The sequence below is a fragment of the Megalops cyprinoides genome, chromosome 15 (genome assembly GCF_013368585.1).
Source record: "Megalops cyprinoides isolate fMegCyp1 chromosome 15, fMegCyp1.pri, whole genome shotgun sequence".
Lineage (NCBI taxonomy): Eukaryota > Metazoa > Chordata > Actinopteri > Elopiformes > Megalopidae > Megalops > Megalops cyprinoides.
This window is the reverse complement of record NC_050597.1, coordinates 34,337,275-34,358,836: the sequence shown is the minus strand read 5'-3', so window position 1 is coordinate 34,358,836 and position 21,562 is coordinate 34,337,275. Positions and strand designations below refer to the sequence as shown.

The following is a 21,562-nucleotide window of genomic DNA, read 5'->3' as shown; positions in this document are numbered from 1 at the left end:
CTTCAGCGCCAGCTCCAGCTCCACCCTGCCACTCACGCCAGGTGCCGGCTGGAGAAACTGAAGTGAACAGCAGCAGTGTAACCTTGCGGGGAAAATGACCCCACTATAGTCGGCCCCAGCAGCAGCAACAGAAGAGAAAGTGCCCCGGCTGTGAACACTCGAAGCACCGCCTACTGGCCATCTCGGCACCGCTGACGATGTGGGACAATGCAAAAGATCCACCAAGCAGTACAGTACAGTCAGTAATGTGCAGTGAGGTCCATGGATAGTGAAGCAGTGTATTATTATAAGCATGTAGTCAATTAACGCAGCAAATTTATCAAAAGTTTACAAAAGAATAACATAGCTTGCTTTAAAGACAAAATGACGCCATAGCAGCAACACACCAAAATGTTCATTATTGACCCAAACAGAGAGAGAGAGAGAATTATTCTGACATCTTATATATATATATATATATATATATATATATATATATATATATATGTTTGTAAAGGATGGAGCTACACCCACTGCCGTCCGTTGATTGGTCGACAGAGAGTTGTCACTTCCGTGCAACAACGTGATTACAAACTTGAAGGGCTGTTAACATTAACACTTTAACGCTCATTCGCGATTAATCTGGACTCTTTAACGCGTTAATGTTTTAACGCAAATTAATCATATTATCAAGTTTGACCGCAACTTCCTTCCGTAATTCCAGTGCAGATATTTACCTGGCTGAATTACTGAAAGGCGTGGCAAACGCAGATGTGCTGAACGGCAAATTTCGTTTGAACGCTTTCGCGCGTACGGTCACACCGGTGTGATTAGCCGTTTAGCGCATATGCTAAAACTGGTGCGATTAGAACACTAGATTGGAGAAATTCTCTTAATTCTCTAAAAATATAGCAAATGCTAACTGAAATCTATAAGAAACTTAATAACGCAAATGAAAACATAACGGACCATATAAGGTAACAAGTGCGTTACATACCATAACAAAGTAACATGCGAAAGGGTTAAAACGAAATGTGCCATTCAGCACATCTGCATTTGCCACGCCTTTCAGTAATTCAGCCAGGTAAATATCCACGCTGGAATTATGGAAGGAAGTTGCGGTCAAACTTGATAATATCAATAATAATTGACAGCCCTAAATATAAGTCATCCTTACCTGTGATAAGCTAGGTCATTGCGGAATCGTGAAAAACTGGAGGGACTGATTATATATGTGTGTATATATATATATATATATATATATATATATACATATATATATATTGAAACTGAGGGGGCAGTTTCACCCGTACTAGGTTCAGGCTACTTTGCTGTCACAGTGGAGTGTCGGTCAGGACACAGGAGTCAGGTTCCGGGTTCAGTTGTTTATTGGGGATTTTGAATGGATGGATACAAGGGTTTGTGGTGTATGGGTGTGTGGTTCCTTAGGCACAGACGCACACAACAACAGCACAATGTTTGGTCCCCAAAGGCTTGGTCTCTCCAGTTCTTCACCTCCCAGATATTGTTGTGGTACTGAGGTGGGGGAGGTCGCTACCACCTTTATCTTGTCCCGTATCCCCGGCCCTATTGAGGCCCTGATTGGTGGCCAAAGGATACGAGCAGGTCCGAGGGCAAATGGTGACCTGGGGGCTGTCCTTAGGGGTGCGCCTGTGACTCGAGTTACCGGTGGGGGTCCTGCTGATAAGGGGAGCAGCAGGACCGGTTTGGCCAGGTTTCAGCTGAGTTGTAAACAAGTGCCTGTGAGAGGTGGGGGTGGTGCGCAAACAAAGACAAAGACAAAGACAGAAACATAAACATGTGGCCCTTTTCTACAGCCGCCCTCAAATTTCTTGTGGAAATTTGCTCCATACAAAGGGCCACATCATACACATTACGGGCGTCCGGTTGTGTTGTTAGGTCTGGCAGGGAGCACAACCAGTCGGGCAACTGGGCGGGTGTAGGTCTGGTCCTCGACCTGTACTTTTGCAGTCCAAACCTATCCGTCTCTGCCAGCTCCACCGGCGACGACACGGCCTCTCACACGGTGGAGGGTAGGCCATGTTGGTGGAGTTGGAGGTTTGCAGGCGAGTAGGGGGGAGGTCCGTCTCCTTCGGGACCGCAGGCTTAGCTCGCCGTCGCTTCCATTTCACACTGCTGTGTTGGTGCCGTCGACTGGACCCCCTTCCTCGCAGAGTCCAGGACTTACGTACCGAGCTGGGGCCACCCGAACTGGGCGACAGGGTTGTCAGGTGGCTGCTGAAGGGCACTGGCTTGTCTGCTTCCAAACCAGTGGGCTCTTCCTGAAAGCTGCCTCGTTGAGCTCTCTTGAGGAGCTGGGCCTCTGCCTTTGGGTGCTTGGTGGCTGAGGGTTCACTGGCCTGATCAGCCGCCCCGTAAAGGGATGGTGCACTCCCTTCCAGTAGCTCTTGGGAGCCCCTGACTGGGCTGCCTTCTAGGAGGGAGGGGCTTGTGTTCCTTGCCACTAGCCCACAGAAGCTGGGTTCCTGCCGCTTTGCAGCATCCTCCACTTCTGCTCCACTTGGTCTCGCGGGTCCCTTATTTGCTCTTTGGCGGGGGAATGCAGCATGCTGGCCCCATTGGCTGGGTTCAGCCAACCCCAACCGGGGCTTGCTGCGGGTGGTGTCCTCTCTGGGTTTGCTGACTGAGGTCAGCAGACATTTGGGGGGAGAGGTGCGGTGCTGAAGGCGCTGTGCCGGCCCTTGGAGTGTCCAGCCCAACCGGGTCTTGATTGCTGCTGGGCCCCCTGGTGGGCCCAGACGCACTGGCTCGATGGGGGTGATCAAGTGGGTGTAATCCGCCCCGATCAGCAGGAGTGGGCGCACCTGGTTGAGGGACTGTAGCGGGAGGCCTCTGAGGTGTGCATACCTCTTCTGCAGCTTTGCCACTGGATAAGTATGCTCTGACAAGGCCAGGTGGTCAGCGGTGAAGGCATTCCATATCCAGTAGGTCCTCTTCGGTCCGGACGCAGGGGAGATCTGGAATGACACGGCCGCCCCGTGGAGGATATTGACCTCCTGCCGTATGGTGCGGAGGGCCAGATCCTCAGCTTTGCCTTGCAGGTGGAGCTGTTTGGCTGCGGCTGGGAGGAGGATTGTCCGCTCAGAACCATCGTCCAGTGCCGCGTAGGTCTCTGTAGACCAGCCCTTGTGATGCAGGGAGACTGGGATGACTTTGAGCATCACAGGGCTGTGGCCACTCGGCCGGTTCAGGTACAGAGTCTGGACGGCTGGGCGTGTCCTCTCCCCGGACCTCTCATTCACATCGTGCAGTACCTGCAGGTGCTTGCCGTTGCAGGTACTGCAGGGCCGCTTCAGGGTGCACTGCGCAGCCTGATGAGCGCGAGTACACCGCCAGCACCTCTGGTTCTCTTTGATCCAGGCCACCTTCTCGTCCCTGGAGAGCCGCTGGAAGGCGGTGCACTGGCTGAGGTAGTGCTCGGCGTTGTCGCAGTAGGGGCAGTACGCGTCTTTCCTCCCCCTGAGGTTCCCAGCAGGTGGCGCTGCTGGCGATGACTTTGGGGCTGCGGTGCTGGTGGCCTGGTTGTCTCCGTGCAGGATGTTGGCCCTCCGCCAGGTGGGCTCTGGTGCAGGCCGCTGCTCCTTCTGTCCAGCTGGGGGGCGCTCTCTCCTTGGCTGGCAGCGGGCCTCTAGCTGGAGCCAGGTTGCAAAGTCCAGCAGGGTGTACGTCATGGACTCGGGCCTGAGTCGGCTGATGTACCTTTTGAACCTGCTGAACTGCTCAGATGGGAGCTTCTCCAGGAGGCGCTCCACGTGCGAGCCGCAGGCTAGCTCAGCTTGGCCCTGCCCCCCCATAGTCTGAAGGAGTCCCACCAGGGCGTGGATGCGGAGGGCGAAGTCGTCAAGGTGGTCCAGGAGGATGTGGTACTTGTACTGCTCTGTCTCTTCTGGATCGAGCAGGTTGTCAAGGGCCATCCGGAGCATGGTGTACTCGGTCTCATCCTCCTTGGTCAGGTCTGGGAAGGTCGGACCTTCCACCCTCCTGTAGGACCGTCTTCGCACAGCAGGGGGCGCTGTTCCTGCTGTCTGTAGTGGAGACGTCATCACTGCTCCAGGGTGCTGCGTTAGCCAGTGGGAGGGCAGGGTGGCAACCGGTTGTGGGTAGGGCGTCAGGTATGAGGGCACGCCCATTACTGGTCCCTGCGGCAGATACTGAGTGGGCTGCAGGAGGACTGGGTTCTGGTCTGCAGTCACCGCCTGCATGGCAGGGGGAAAACTTGGCTGAGGCTGAAACAGGCTGTAGGGCAGCTGAGGGAGCTGGCCCTGTGGGTGCTCCCCCTGGTGGGTTGGGTGCACCTGCAGTGGCAGCAGGGGATGCTGCTGTGGAGGGGCTGGTTGCAGTGGCAACACTTGGCTGGGCGTGGCACTGTCTGTCAGGGTGCCCTCCTGCCCCGGTGGCAGGTGGTACAGGGCACTGGAGATGGACGCCGAGGAGCGGCTGACTGGCGGCGGCGTCGGGGGCGATGATGGCAGCTGCATCCGATGGAGGTGATCTGTCAGCTCCTGGACAAGGGCTAGGTGTGTTCCTGGCTGCACAGGCTGGGTACGGGCCGTCTGGGGTGATGGCTGCCTTGAGCTCCGGCGTGAGGACCTGGCGCTGAAGGGAGTGGAGGTGGCAGAGCACTGCAGCATGCGCTCCATGAGCTCGCTCTGTCGCCTCACGGTGTCCCCCATGAGCTCACTCTGTCGCCTCACTGTGTCCCCCACGAGCTCACTCTGCCGCCTCATGGTGTCCAGGAGCTGTTGCACCACTTTATCACGACTCTGTGGGGTTGTGGACGATGGGCTCTGCTGGACTGAGGAACTCCTCTCTGGCGTCCTGAGGGGGGTCATCTCGGCCTGTCCCTCCTGCTCACTGGCGTGGACGTCCGCAGGTCTGTGGGTGCTCTTCCCCACATACTGGACCTCGTAGCTCTCGTGGTGGACCGGGCGACGGGTCTCACGGCAAGAGCGGCTTGCGGATGGTGGAGCTGAACCCAGTGTGCCTGACATTTCCACTGCAACAGCACCGATCCGGCTCGAAGGACCACTGAAACTGAAGGGGCAGTTTCACCCGTACTAGGTTCAGGCTACTTTGCTGTCACAGTGGGGTGTCGGTCAGGACACAGGAGTCAGGTTCCGGGTTCAGTTGTTTATTGGGGATTTTGAATGGATGGATACAAGGGTTTGTGGTGTATGGGTGTGTGGTTCCTTAGGCACAGACGCACACAACAGCAGCACAATGTTTGGTCCCCAAAGGCTTGGTCTCTCCAGTTCTTCACCTCCCAGATATTGTTGTAGTACTGAGGTGGGGGAGGTCGCTACCACCTTTATCTTGTCCCGTATCCCCGGCCCTATTGATGCCCTGATTGGTGGCCAAAGGATACGAGCAGGTCCGAGGGCGAATGGTGACCTGGGGGCTGTCCTTAGGGGTGCGCCTGTGACTCGAGTTACCGTGGGGGTCCTGCTGATAAGGGGAGCAGCAGGACCGGTTTGGCCAGGTTTCAGCTGAGTTGTAAACAAGTGCCTGTGAGAGGCGGGGGTGGTGCGCAAACAAAGACAAAGACAAAGACAGAAACATAAACATGTGGCCCTTTTCTACATATATACTGTATATATAATATAAAATATAAAATCAGTGGCGGCTGGTGAGCTGGAAACAGGGGCTGAAACATTAGGCCTACCTTTAAATCTGTCATTCAAATCTATCATTACTTTCAACCTAGGTACTTACCTAGCTGATGCAGCAACCGCCATGCAGCATACACCCCGCCTATTAAGTGGGGTACGGTTGGTAGTGGAGACACAAGCTGTACCAGGGTTTACCGTACCAAACTGTTACTTAACGAACCCAATTGTACTGTACTGCTTGGTGGAAACGCACCAATAGTTTCACTTAGCATTTGTTATATTTTTAACGTTACATCACTGTTTCCTCAAAGATAAAATTAGCTAGAATTTTTCCAATCTAGTGTTCCAATCGCACCAGTTTTAGCATACGCGCTAAACGGCTAATCACACCGGTGTCACCGTATGCGCAAAAGGGTTATTCCATTATGCTAAATAATTGCCTAATTAACATTACTGATTTGCAAAGTTAAGGCTATATGCAGATAAATATATTGTCATATGCGCTTTTAGGCTTAGGCTATCCAAGTGTTTGTGGGGACTGGGGAAGCTAAATTACCTCGCTTACTACATGTTTAACTTCATGTTCTGTTTCATTTTTATTTATTTTACAAGTTATTGTGTTGGTGTTACAAGTTCATAATTTGTATTATATTATAGCCTACTGTGTTGAAATAAATTAACAAAATGTTCAGTCTCCTTGATGGCTGTTCTGACACATTCAGATTCAGAATCATTAGGCCTACCGCTTTTTTCGTTAGCATTGTCATTAACAGCTAATAATAAAAACATTTACAGAGACAGAGATAAAATATAAAAAACCTTTCCACAGCACACAAAACACAAATGGAACTCCTTAGTTACAGAGGCTGGATAAGTGTAAATACTTCAGGCATAAAAGAAACAATACCACACAGGTATGAGCTTGCTTGCATGTCTCCCAATTCGCACAGGCTTCACCGGTGAAAAAAAATGAAACAAACACAGCCAAATGAGTGTTATTTAAAGAGCTGCTTGGCTATAAATCAGTCGCTCATTGGTCAGACAGCCGTCAGTCTGTCCACGGCGGCCGCACGCATACCTCTCATCAATTAACCACTCAGTGATTCCCGAACGCAGTGCACCCAACCCAGAAAGGAAACAGACAGGTAGGAAATAATCCCAACCTAAAACAACCGCGATTACCTTTGAAACCCGCTAAGGTATATTGATCATTTTCGTCAGGGATATGAATTCTATAAACTATTACTTTTAAAAAATGTTCACACTCCCATTACAACGGTGTTGCACAGTCCAACAGGGGAGTCTGGATTTCTGAATGGTGGAATGGGAACCCTGGTCTGTGAGCTGTCATTTGGAGTGTTGAAACCGTGCTGAAAATACATTTGCCATTACACTGTCAATGTCCAATTTAAAGGCAGAAATGTAATGATTGCCCATTATAGCCATTCAGAGAACGCCTTGATCCATTCCACAAGAAAGGGGCACACGCATGCTTGTCAGAACTCAGGCAGGGACTCAAGTGCAGACAGAGGAGATGGATGCCAAAAACAGGTTTAATAATCCAAACGGGTAATCCACAAAACGAAGTCAGGGCAGGCAGAGTCAAAAACCGGGCAGACACGGCGACCAAAACCACAGGGCAAAAATGAGGAACGAAGTCAGGAAAAACAGGCAAAGTCCAAAACCAGAAAAACACAGCAAACATACCACAAATCAGGTCCAGAAATCATAGTCAAGAATAAACAGGCAAAGCAACCAGAACCAACAGGCAAACCAGAACAGACGGCGAGTAGCGAAACAGCAAACTGAGACGAACTGGCAAACAAGACAGAGACAAGCAGGGTAGATATAGGGCTAGGCTGATGAGGTGATGGGAAGCAGGTGTGCTGGCAGGCAGGTAGAGACAATCAGGTGGGCGGAGAGCGGGGCAGGGCTAGAACACAAGGAAAACAAAAGCACATGGACAGGGGAAAGAAAACAACCGGCTAAGATGCCGCAGTCATGACAATGCAGTGGCAAAGAATACAGTCAGACATTAGGTCTACCTCACATTTTTGAAAATGACATTAAAGCATAGATGATATTCGACGATGTTCTCGTTTGTAGACGATAACAACACCATGTTGGTCCTTTAGCTCCTGATTGTGTCAGGCAGTCTCTTGGTTTGGTGGAAACCATTTTATATGCCCAACTTTGCTCAGATAAAGCTGCTTGGAAGGAGAGCCATGCAGGCATCAACCAGTATAAACAGTTTTAATTAATATTTGTTATGTTGGAGCCAGCCAGCTGCCATTTACAATGAACATAATTGAATGAGGAGTGTCTGTGTAGGATTAGGTACATTTCAGTACCTCTAAATTCAGTATTCAAAAGAGACTCTGACTCTAATAAGGAGAAGTAGCAGATTTATGTTAATTATAACATACTGCATTGTTTCTGTCTGGTTTAAGAATGTGACAAATTCTGTACAATTTAGTCCTCTAGAATGAAAACAGTAAAAGTAAAACAGTTTCTTGGTATTGCTCTGTAATGACATAAGACCTTAAGGAGTATTGCATGAGGTGCTAGCAAAGCCTGTTGGGAAAAAATATTACCCAGGCTGAAATGAGCTCAGTCATGTCTCACCTGGGATATATGGAAGATACAAACTGATGGATAAAAGAGATGTTAATTTTTTTATATATCTGTATCATCAAGTTGGCCGATTTATTACCATGGAGTACAGAGAAGGCAGTAGCAAATATACTCAAGGTGAAGAGGACTTAATGCATTTATGTATTTTATGTCCTTTAAAGGATCTGAGCAGCTGAGGAGTGTCTCAAATTTGAATATGATGAAGACAAATATTTGAGGTACTTTAATGCACTTTGACTGGGCTGTGAGATTGCTGACTGGGGAAGTGCTCCTGAAACTTATTCTATTTACTTTAGGGAGGGGCATCATGGTGGCTGGCTGCCCCAGGACCCCTGATAAGATTGGCTGACCCATGAATTCCTCTCTCCAGTGTTTTAGAACGAGTTAATGGGATACTTTGCAGCTTTTATTGGGGAATGATGAATGATGAATACAAAGAATTTGTCAGAAGATAGCAGTTGTACCATACTCTGCTGAGATAGTGTTGTTGTACCCTGCTGAGGTAGTGTAACTGTACCACACCTTGCTGAGGTAGTATAGCTGTACCCTGCTGAGATAGTGTAGCTGTACCACACCTTGCTGAGGTAGTATAGCTGGACCCTACTGAGGTAGTGTAGCTGTACCCTGCTGAGATAGTGTAGCTGTACCCTGCTGAGGTAGTGTAGCTGTACCACACCGTGAAGATGAAGATGGCAGTTTGTTTGTCAAGTCTGTCAGTTTGGAGATCTTCAAATGTATCCTGTGGATTGAGGGTTTTCTACCAAACAACTTCTCTAACAGTCCCTGGGGGCAAGATACACCAGAGTCCTCTTCTAGGGTTGCCACCGTTCTAGTAATGATACCTTTCTTAATAACGGACACTACAGTGCAAAGTGGTAGGTTGAACTTTTTGTGAGTTCCTTTATAGTCATCCCCATGTTGTGGAGGTCAATGACCCCTTGTCTGCAGGACGGAGAAGTCTCTGACCTTGACTATGATAATGCATGCTTAAAATGATTTTCTCTCATCCATACATCCTTTTTCATTCCGAGGAAGTATACAGGGTACTGTATATCATAAATATGATCTATATATCTCTAGAAGTCCATTGATACAGTACTTCACTATCAGCGAGTGAGAATATTTCAGTAAGCTGCATGGGTGTTCAGCTCAGATTGGTACTTGCTAGGATTTGGCATTTCAGCTCCTCCTCCTCATTTCACCTATAATAACCAGGGTCCCTGAGAGAGACAGTGGAGATTGAATCCAGATTGTTATGAAAGTTGTTTCCTATGTGCTGAAGCCATCAGTGTCATCTGTGTACTTGTGTTTGGAATTGAAGCCATCAGTGTCGTCTGTGTTCTTGTGTTTGGAATTGAAGCGGTCAGTATCGTCTGTGTTCTTGTGTTTGGAATTGAAGCCACCAGTGTTATCTGTGCACTTGTGTTTGGAATTGAAGCCATCAGTGTCCTCTGTGCACTTGTGTTTGGAATTGAAGCCATCAATGTCGTCTGCGCACTTGTGTTTGGAATTGAAGCCATCAGTATCGTCTGTGCACTTGTGTTGGGAATTGAAGCCATCAGTATCGTCTGTGTTCTTGTGTTTGGAATTGAAGCCATCAGTGTCGTCTGTGCACTTGTGTTTGGAATTGAAGCCATCAGTATTATCTGTTCTTGTGTTTGGAATTGAAGCCATCAATATCATCTGTGCATTGTTTCTGGAGTTGGCTCCAGCAGACTGATGGAGTCCCAAACCAGTGGATCTAGAAAGTCTACACACATTTCAAATTTTCTTGTTTTTGTTGTCTTAAGAAGATATATTTCAAAAAGCCAGCCATGATGTTGTTGTTACAAAAATATTTTATTTAGTAATACATTCAACATAAAATAAAGGTTACATAAGTCATTATCTATTGCATTCTTAAACTGGTGAAGCAGATTTTCACAAATGAAAATTGTCATCTTTTTCTGCTTAAAGATATGTATGAGATAGGAAATGTTTATTGGGCTTAAGGGAAATAAAATGTTGCAGATATCTTCAAAAACATATTTAGACAGGAATTACGCACAGGCCTGAATAATGTTGTGACATCCATCTCATTACATCCTTTGAGTCAAGCGCAGAATGTCATTGCTGTTTTTATTCTGTTCTGGAGGGAGTCTTACAGTGGATATAAAAAATCTACACACCCTTATGAAATTGCAGGTTTTTGAAATGTAAAGACAGAAATAACAGCAATGTAAATGTCAGACTTTTTCCATCTGTAACGTGATCTCCCAACAAACAAAAATCCAGAGAAAAAACAAATAGTTATTTATTAGGAACATTTTAAATAAAAAAAGACTACAACACCCTGATTGCATAAGTCTGCACACCCTTTCATAATGGGGGCTCTAGCTGTGTTCAAAGTTAACCAATCACATGCATACACCTGCCATAAATGAAAGTGATTCTGAGTAAACCCAAATTAAAGCCAACTGTTGCTATAGGATTTATTTGAATATTTGGGGTTGCATCCTACTGGGAGAGCCGTAGTCCGCAAAGAGTTGCCGAAGAAACTGCAAGAGCTAATTGTTGACAAGTACCAATCAGGAGAGGGATATAAAAGAATTTCGAAGGCACTGGATGTACCATGGAACACTGTCAAAACTATCATAAACAAGTGGAGAAAATGTGGCACCACGGAGACATAGCAAAGATCAGGACGACCCTCCAAAGTTGATTAGAGGGCGAGGAGAAAACTAAGGGAGGCTACCAAGAGGCCAACAGCAACACTGTAGGAGTTACAGGAATTTCTGGCAGGTAGCGGTCACTCCTTGCATGTGACCGCCATCTCTCATATTCTGCACACGTCTGAGCTGTAGGGTAGGGTGGCAAGACAGAAACCCTTTCTTACAAAAAGGAACATCCAAGCCCGTCTAAATTATGCCAAGATTAAAGAGAGCTGTACACAGTAGATCCTCTCACAATTTGAAGGAACTTGAACTTTTTTGCAAAGAAGAGTGGGATAAAATTCCAAAGTCTGGATGTGCAAAGTTAATAGAGACTTATTCACAAAGACTTGCTGCTGTAATAAATGCAAAAGGTGCTCCCACAAAGTATTAGTTGTGACTCTTTGTCAGTTTTGCACAGTTGAGGTTAATTTGGCTGAATTTCCTGCTAATGGTCTTGCAGGCAGTGTGGAACTTTAAGCCACTGTACTCCCATGCTTTTATATATGAGCTGTGTGAATTTTGACTGACTGCTGCACCTACACATAGTAGTAACCTAACAGTACATTAAATTACATGACATTAAATTATTGGCATTTAGCAGATGCTCTTATCCAGAGTGACATACATCATTTAGTTTTTTTTTTACAATATTATGCATTTATACAGCTGGATATTTCCTGAGGCAATTGTGGGTTAAGTACCTTCTACAGTAGCAGTGCCACAGCGGGGAATTGTAGCAACAACCTTTCGGTTATGGGTCCTGCTCCTTAACCACACTACGCTATACTGCTACCCCCAGTACAAGTGCATTCAACCAAATCCTCTCATTTGTAACTAGCTTAGTCTATGCTTTTGAAAAACAGCCTCCCTGTAACATCCATGTGCTTGCAAGATGATTTTTATTTTCATTCATTTCCAGAATGCAATTTTTTGCCATTGGATTTTTTTGCTGACCATTGTGGCCAGTAAGATTTTTTATGTGTTGGACCATTTATTTTTTACCAGCTAAAAGCTGGTGTACACTGGCTAAGGGAAACCCTGCTCATGACATGAAGGAAGTTTTAAAAGTGTGTCAGTGTTATAGTGTTGCTTTTGTGTCCTCAGGTCAGCCATGTGTTGATGGGTGGAGAGGGAGTGGCCCATTCAGACAGCTTGCTGCATCCTTGTGGGAAGATCCTGGCCTCTTCTGTCCTGGAGCTAAGGCTTCTGCTGCTGGGATAGGGAGCCATGCTCCTACTCTGGTCGTCCTAGCCTCTGCGCATCCCTGCAGAGGACTGCCATCTCTGCTGACATTACGGGAGTGCTCCTTGAGGCCACCGTGTCCATTGGGGCTCACAGTGTCCTGCCCAGCATCTGCATCATGCCCACACACAGAGTGATGCTGAAAGGTAGGCCCCAGGAGCTCCATTGCTATACCAGCTACACAGCCATCCAGGAGCTCCATTGCTATACCAGTTACACAGCCATCCAGGTGCTCTACTGCTATACCAGCTACACAGCCATCCAGGTGCTCTATTTCACAGTACAAATATACTAAAATTCACAAGTTAAGATGTGGCACTGGCCGGGAAGAAGCACTCAGTTGGGTGTATGTGTGTGTGTGCTGGCTGTAAAATTATAATTTATATATTAAGCATTTTGTAGCAAGAAGTAAAAAAACAATATTATGAACAACCAAAGGATACAGGAGAAAGTCTCTGCCACAGGTTAATAGAGAATAGATGCATGCAGCTGTGATGCAGTTGAATGATGCTGAATGATGGTCTGTGGTAGATTTCTGTTACATCTACTCATTCAGTCCCAAATGAATTGTGATGCCCTTTTCCCACGTCCCTTCCTGTTCCCATGACAACTGCTGAGAGAGGAGTCCTTTAATAGAGCCCAAGCTGAGCGGGTCACATGTCTCTCACGTCTGGCTGTCCCCCCCAGGGCCACGACCATGGTTCCACTTTATTTACATACACTGAAAACACTGAGACAGATTTGTCTGACACATGTTTATTACACTTAAACTGAATTAGTGCTGCAACTAGATTAAAGCTGCTGGTTGGGTTTTATAAACATCAGTACGGCCTGGTATTCATTCAGCATTTTATCAAACCTTTTTTTCTGTTTTTAAAAGAAACAAAGTGTTCAGTTATTCCTGCAAATGATTTGTGGGACTGAGAGGCTCTTTATAGGAACAAACACATACTCTGTTCTGAGATACCCTGTCAGGGTATTGCTTAGTGCAGGCTACATAAGTGCATACAAATTATGCAGTCTACAACCACAGTCAGTTTTGTCTTATTTTTTCAAACAGCAGTTTAAAAACAAAATATAACAAAAAATGAATATAAAGTATAAATCAGTATATGGAAAGTATTAATATACAATATATGATCCAAAAATTACCAGAATTTAGTGAGCATTCCTGTTGAAAATTATGCCAAAAAGATCACACTAGCTAATGTGCTATCCTATCAAATGCTCTATGCTGTCCTATCAAACGATAGCAGTAGCATTAGCACGAAACAAACTTAAGTCCAAATGAAAGGGGCAGTTTTGCAAATGTGGCACAATCAGCAGGTGAGCTAGTAGGAGACGATACCAAGCCAGATGTAAGTGCTGGATCCTTGGTGGTGACAGACGGTATTAAGGTCATTTTAAGGTCAGTCAGAATGGGATAAAATGCAAGAGTGAGTTTAAACAATTTCAGGTGTGTCTAATAGAATATTTGACAAGAATATGGCCAAAAAGTGCAAGAATTTAAAACATAATTTGCTTTGATTTGCTAGTGAATGGGACTGTTGAATGCTTTATTCTGAAATGCGGGAGGTAATGCCGTTCATCTTTGATAGGCAGCAGACATGCACACATGCGCATACCTATAGATATTGAGTATCTCAGCCTTATGAGGACTAATAGGGCTCTGTGATTCTGCTCCTTATGAGGACGAACTGAGCCCTATGTTTCTGTTCCTTATGGAGATGAATTGAACTCTGTGTTTCTGTTCCACACTGTGGCTCACAGATCTCTGTGTTTCTGGTCTTTACTGTGGCTAACAGGGCTCTGTGTTTCTGTTCCTAACTGTGGCTAACACGGCTCTGTTACTGTTCCTTACTGTGGCTCACAGATCTCTGTGTGTCTGTTCCTAACTGTGGCTAACACGGCTCTGTGTTTCTGTTCTTAACTGTGGCTAACACGGCTCTGTGTTTCTGTTCCTTACTGTGGCTCACAGATCTCTGTGTTTCTGTTCATAACTGTGGCTAAGACGGCTCTATGTTTCTGTTCCTAAGAGCGGCCACTGTATGGCACAATGTCTGAGTCTGGTGTGCCCAGTGTGACAGGCATCAGTAAAGAGCTGTTGGACCCGCAGCATTTGGTCCAGTTCCCAGAGGAGATGGCCATCATCCTGACAGATCAGGAGCAGATGCTCTACCACAGGGTGCTCCCTCTCAACTACCTCTGCTTCCTCACAAAAGATCTGGATAGCCCCCAGAGCCCCCTGAAAGCTTCTTTGTCCACCCAGCCGCACTCACAGGCAGCGGTTGACACAATGCAGTGGAAGACCTGGTCGCACACTTCAATGAGGTGAGCCTGTGACCTTGTGACCTTAATAGTAAGGACATATGTTTTGCAATTAGGTTGAACAGCATGTGTTGGAGCTGAAAGGCCAATTGCACTGTGATGTAAGGATATGTGCATTACAAACTAGTTCCCCCTGGTCAAGACACACCCAGGTTCAGACCAAGACAGTACAGCTCAGCCTGTACTAGCACCTTAACTGCCTGAGTTATTCAGGAGCCCCTACTTGGTTCAATTTTATTGAAAACCATCCCATTGTAAAATTTCTGATATGACATAAACAGACTTTAGACAGTAATTTGATAGTGGTAACATACTATGCATGCAGTGTGTGTGACTTTTGACTTAATCGATGGGGAAACTGTTTTTATAAGCCTTGTGCCATGTTACCCTTCTGGTAAAGTCTACTGAGATATTACAATAGGAATGGTTTGTGTCAGACCAGGGAAATGACAACACAGGTATGAAAGTGATGTAATAGACAATACTGCCACTGCACCACTACACACTCTTTGTCTTCCAGATCACCTGCATGCATGGACGTACACATTATTAAGTAATTTCTGAAAATTCTATGCCATGATGCTGACAAATATGAAACCCAAAAATTAAGAAATGATTTAACATGCATATCATATTTTGAATTTTATTTATTTTTCACAATATACTTTAGAGTTATCTGCTGTTTTACACATGTAGTACCTGTCTCTCAGCCAATCTCAGAGCCAGCAGAGAACAGATTAACTTTTATTTTCTGCTGATTTAAAATGGGCTGGACAGTCCATAAGACAGTGACATCCCCATCTAGACTCTGGTTTGGCTCAAAATAGCTAGAGGCCAGGGCTTGGGATAGAGATTGTAGATTGGCTGTTTTAGCTTCTCTACAGTAATGTGTGACTTATCAGTGAATTTCATGTTACTAAAATAAAACCCAAATGGAGCCCCCAAACAGAGTTATGAACAGACCCAAAACACAGCAAAACCATACATAGGTTAATGTACCACAAGTGCCAGTTTACTGAAATTTGCAATTTTCTTTTTCTAAAAAAAAAAACGGATGTTACACACAATACACAATACTCATTCAATGAAAATAATTTAAAAAGTCTTTAAGTCTTTAATGGCCATAGCCCCCGTTGGCATGCATTGCCTTGGAACTCAATTTTCCTTTGGAGAAAAAATGCAGAGGGTACTCACATTCACCCGAGAGAGGGTGGAGGTAGTGGCATCTAATAGCAAAGGCCTAGCTTCATGTAGCATCACAATAATCCAACAAGAGTCCATCCTGCAGGCAGATGCAACTCCAGCATCCACAATGTAGGTCCCTGGGTCACTGGCATAACTATAGTTTATGCAATAAAGGCTACAGCGTCTTCAGTTGCCTCATAATTTCTCAATCAAGCAAAGGTTTCACCGCAAAACTCTCCACAGCACCAGACCACATGCAGATTTTTGCCATCTTTTTTTCCCTGTGTACTCTCTTACAGTCTGGTCTGGTCTGGCCTGGCTTACAGCTAACTTACCAGACCTTTCTCTGACAGCTCTTCTCTGCCTGCTCTATTAGCTGCAAATTCACACCAAAATAAGAATTCATGGCCCAGATGTCCAGACAAGAATTTTAGAAAGTAATCAGACACAAACATACAAACTAAATTGCGCAAACAGTAATATTAAAGGTCAAACAGGAAAAAAGCATGCACACAGTGGTACAACGAATCACAAAATGGAAATCCACATGGCCATTCAATTAACCTGCAGTCCAACAGAGCACACACAAAAAAAAACAAAAAACAAAACAAGAAACAAAAAAGCTGAATGTCTAACTGAAAATTAACCCTCTTCTCCATATTTATCCCCTTTTCCAAGTGGGATACACACATTTTTAATGAGAAGTACGTGTAGCAGAGCTGAAGTGATTAGCTCGTGTGAGTCCTGCGTAAAGCCTTAGGTAGCGGGTAGCAGGTAGCCGAGTGGTTGCAGCGGCTACGTCACTCCCCCTGAGACCTGGTTAAGTAGCGTTGTCGCCGACAGGCTAACGGCAATTTGCCTTTAGCTCAACTGGCAACGACGCTGGCTTTAAAGGGGTTGGCAGCGAGCAGTAAGAACCTCGGTTCGAAACTCGCTCGCTCGCCGACCCACGTAACATCACATTAAAACACAACGCAAGAGACCACCCGTTACATACGCCAAGAGAAAGGCATATACATGTTGTCTCACAGCTGGTTTTCATAAAAAATGTGCAATGTAGCCATATTTGGCAGTGCTGGAATGCAGCCAGAGAACTGACTTCTCCAAACAAACCTTAAGATATGAAGGAGGATTTTCCAGGAGGACTCAGTTGTCTCAACAGAAGTAGGTCCCTGTAATAATAAAGTTTAAAAACACTGTGGGGCAATTGCTCTGTCATTAGCTTAGCTGTGGTTTATAGTTTAACATGGTTTTAAATGCGCATGTTGCAGAAGAAGTCACGTGGCTTCTTAAGCCCCATTGCTGTGTCATCGGTACCTGTGGTTTAACCTGCTGCTGAGGTTTAGCTTGATCTCAGTTGCTGTGTCTTCAAGAAATTACATATCAGCCACTAGAGGTCACTTTTTGTGCGTATTTGCTTAAACCTGACACTGAGGTGGTTTAAGGAGAGACTAAACCATCTCATTTGCAGAATGAGACCTACGTCACATCCTAAACACAAACTGTAGTAACATTTTGTTAATTTCTGCCCCCATGTTGGCCTATGTCGTCACTTACTTTGACTGTGTGAAATAAAAGCTTTATAGGCACATCTCTTTATATAGTCCTATAATTGAGGTTTGCAGAGATAACTCTCTACATATTCTTCCATGAAGACAGACAAAACACGCTTAATCTAAATAGTGCATTCTTTATTCATCACCAGGATTTTTTTGAAGGTTTCCGTGGGCTAATGAACTTTGTCGAGCCAGGATATCGCATCCCATCCAGAGGCACATTGACAAATCGTTTGGAAGAACTATACGTGGAAAGGAAGGATAAATTAAAAGTACAGCTGGCTATGGTTGATGTTGCTATCACTGTTGGACTGCATTAACTACAGAGAGCTACATTACTGTTACGTGCCACTACATCGAGGAGGACTGGCAGGTGAAATCAGCGGTCCTGCTCACAGAAAGCATGTCACTTCGACATACTGCTGACAACTTGGCAGAAAAATTGAACCAGACAGTGCATGCATGGGGCCTAGCTGGCCAAGTTGTCGTATGTGTTCATGACAATGCTAATAATATAGTTGCAGCAAACGACCCCACTCGAGTGAATTGGCAGTTGGTCCCGTGCTTTGCACATACTTTGCAGCCGCCTGATCCAGTCATGCAAAAGCAGATGGAATTCAGTCTGTGAAATGTTCGACAGGTTGATGGAATAACGATGGGCTCGTACAGTGAGCAACCTCCAAGACGCCAGGGTTCTTGAGCTAAAGGATGAATGTTGGCAGCTAATGGAAGACTCGTTGCCTGTGTTAAAAGCACTTAAGTGTGCCACCATGGTTGTGTCTGCTGAGACAGAGGTGTCCATCTCCAACACGTACCCGATCACATTCAGCCTGATAAATACCCATCTGATGAGAGAAGGGGACAGCCCCAAAATAGTAGCGTTCAAGTCTAAAGTTCGGTCTAAGCTGGCTGAACGAATGAAGGTGATTGCAATGATTGCATCAATGATGGACCCTTGTCATAAACATTAGGATTTCTCACACCAGCGAAGAGAATGGCTGCGAACACCAAACTTCTTGAGTTAGCAACAGCAGTGGATGTGACCACCACAACAGTTGAATCGAATCATACGACTGGTAGCGTAGATGAAGGGGCTGGTCTTGCCGGGGAAGATGCACCGCTGCAAAGAAAAAAGCGCTGCTGTAAACGCCATGGCTGTACTGTTAGGGGACAGCTACACCACTCGCCCCAATGGTGTAGATGCAAAAGTGGAGAGCTACCTCAAAGATAATCCTCCCCCCTAGACACAAGTCCCACAGATTGGTGGAAAATCAACGCAGCAAGATTTCCAAGGCTGGCTAAATTGGCACGGCGCTATTTATGTGTACCTGGGACATCGGTACTGGCTGAACGGGTATTTTCAGCAGCTGGACTTACAGTAAACAGATTGCGCACACGCCTCATGCCAGAGCATGTAGATATGTTAATCTTTTTGAATAAAAATAAATAAGTAGGCCAACCTTTATCTTTGGAAGGGCTTTAGAAAGTTGCAGTTCATACAATTGTTTAAGTTAATGGCCTTTATCTTCTGATTTTATATCAACATGGATATGTGGCCTAAATAGCCTATTAGGCTAATCTTCACAAGCAAGATATCATGTAAGTGTAACCCAGGTTTCAAACTGAGCAATAAATAGTAATAAATACCAAATTAAATAACGCTAAATAAATAAATAAATAATTCACGGTGATAAATAATCTTTCTTAAAATACTTTAAAATGTTGCGCTGTTAGTTTCATACAAGTTTCAAGTGAGGTGAGATAAGGGTTTAACAATCCCTTTTAATTCAACCTGACCTCCCAGTGCAGTTAACGTAGCTCAGAGAGGAGAGCGAGGCCAGCAGCAGAGAAAAACGGTGTGTAGAGCCAGAATATTTTCGCTTGGTGAATTAATGGTTTCTTTAAACAAAACCAGCGTCGATGATTGTTGAAAACAGTGACCAAGAAGGTTTTGGTGAGTTTTACATTGATTTTGTTAAGTTTGAATGAAGTTGTCAGGCAGCACAGGGTAGGACACAGTCGCAGACCCCAAAAAGACGCGAGGGCAGAGAAAAAACACACGGCAGAATCAAAAAACCAGAATACAGGCAGGGTCAAAAACCAGGGAGGCAGTCCGTGGGCAAATCCAAAACGGGATAGTCAGAACGGGCAGGGTCAGACAACAGGAAGGCACGATCAGGCAAACTAAGCAAAGCGGCAGGCAAACAACGGAGTCAAAAACGGGCAGGTCGAAATCACAAGAATAGCGAGTAAAGAAAACGCGGGGACGAAACAGGCAAAAAACACTGAGACGAACTAGCAATGACTGCACAGCGAGCAGGGTATATATAAGGACAGACCGACGAGGGGATGAGATGCAGGTGCGCAGGTAATCAGGCGGAGACAGGGCGGAGAGAAGGGCCGGGCAGAAACACAAGGCGAAAAAAGGAAAAAAAAACCAAAAGCGCAGGGCTAGGAGGCGGGAGTACTGACAGTACCCCCCCCCCTACGAACGCCACCAGGCGTAACAGCAGGTGCACCAGGGTGCCGGCGGTGGAAGTCCCGGATGAGGGCAGGGTCCAGGATGTCTCTGGCGGGGACCCAACATCTCTCCTCAGGGCCGTAGCCCTCCCAGTCCACCAGGTATTGGAATCCACGTCCCCGGCGCCGAACCTTAAGCAGACGGCGCACAGTGTACGCCTCCGCTCCGTCGATCAGGCGAGGTGGCGGCGGAGCCCGGGGAGCAGGGCAGAGAGGACTGCGGATGACGGGCTTGATCTTGGAGACGTGGAACGTGGGATGGATGCGACGGAGGGAGAGCGGGAGCCTGAGCCGGACCGCTGCAGGACCAATAACCTTGGCGATAGGGAAGGGGCCGATAAAACGAGGAGCCAGCTTTCGGGAGTCCACCTTCAAGGGAAGGTCCCGTGTGGAGAGCCACACTCGTTGGCCCTGGCGATAGCGAGGGGCTTTGGAGCGGTGACGATCAGCAAACTGCTTGATCCGGGCCGTGGAACGGAGCAGCGCGAGCCGAGCACGTCTCCAGGTACGGCGGCAGCGTCGTATCAGCGCCGCCGCCGAGGGTACGCCGACCTCCTCCTCCTGGGCCGGGAACAGGGGCGGCTGGTAGCCAACACAGCACTGAAAGGGGGACAGACCCGTGGATGCAGAGGGTAGGGAGTTAATGGCGTATTCCACCCAAGACAGGTGTTGGCTCCACGCCGTGGGCTCCTGGGACGTCAGACATCGCAGCACCGTCTCCATTTGTTGATTCGCCCGCTCGGTCTGGCCGTTAGACTGGGGGTGGAAGCCGGACGACAGGCTGACAGTGGCGCCCAGTAGCCTGCAAAACGCCCTCCAGAAATGAGAAGTAAACTGGGGACCCCGGTCAGACACGACGTCGGTGGGCAGACCGTGTAAACGGAATACATGGTTCACCATTAGCTGGGCCGTCTCCTTGGCGGAGGGTAGTTTGGGCAGCGGAATAAGGTGAACAGCCTTGGAAAAACGGTCGACGACTGTGAGGATGGTGGTGTTACCGTCAGACAGGGGCAAACCGGTAACGAAGTCGAGGGCGATGTGAGACCAGGGTCGTCTGGGTACAGGCAGGGGTTGCAGCAGGCCGGCGGGTGGTCGGGTGGTAGTCTTATTCTGGGCACAGACCGAGCAGGCGGCTACGAAGTCCCGGATGTCTTTAGCCATGGTGGGCCACCAGAATCGTTGACTGATGAATGCCACGGTGCGACGAGCACCGGGATGGCAGGCGAGTCTCGAGGAGTGCCCCCACTGCAGGACCTGAGAACGAACTGGCTGGGGAACAAAAAGACAGTTAGGGGGACAGGAGCTGGGGCCCGGTTCGGTCTGGAGAGAGGTGCGCACGGTGGTCTCTATGTCCCAATGCGCCGCCCCGACGATACATCGGGCGGGCAGGATGGTGCCGGGCTCCTGGGTCTCATCTGCAGGGGTGAAATGACGGGAAAGAGCGTCTGGCTTACGGTTCTTGGCTCCCGGGCGGTACGACAGGGTGAAGTGGAATCGGGAGAAAAACAGGGACCAGCGGGCTTGTCGAGGGTTAAGGCGCTTAGCCGTCCTGATGTACTCTAGGTTTTTGTGATCTGTCCACACCAGGAACGGCAGATTCGCCCCCTCTAGCCAATGCCTCCACTCCTCCAGCGCCAGCTTGATAGCCAACAACTCCCGGTCGCCGATGTCGTAATTACGCTCCGTGGGCGAAAGGCGATGGGAGTAGTAGGCGCAGGGGTGGAGCTTGTTGTCAGCCGATGAGCGTTGCGACAAGACTGCTCCCACACCCACA

At 47.2% G+C, this 21,562-nt stretch overlaps 1 pseudogene; it reads left to right on the top strand.

Annotated features, from left to right (window-relative positions):
• The first annotated feature begins 8,344 nt into the window (after positions 1-8,344).
• The window catches only part of LOC118789753, a 53,947-nt pseudogene continuing 40,729 nt past the window's right edge, over positions 8,345-21,562 (top strand).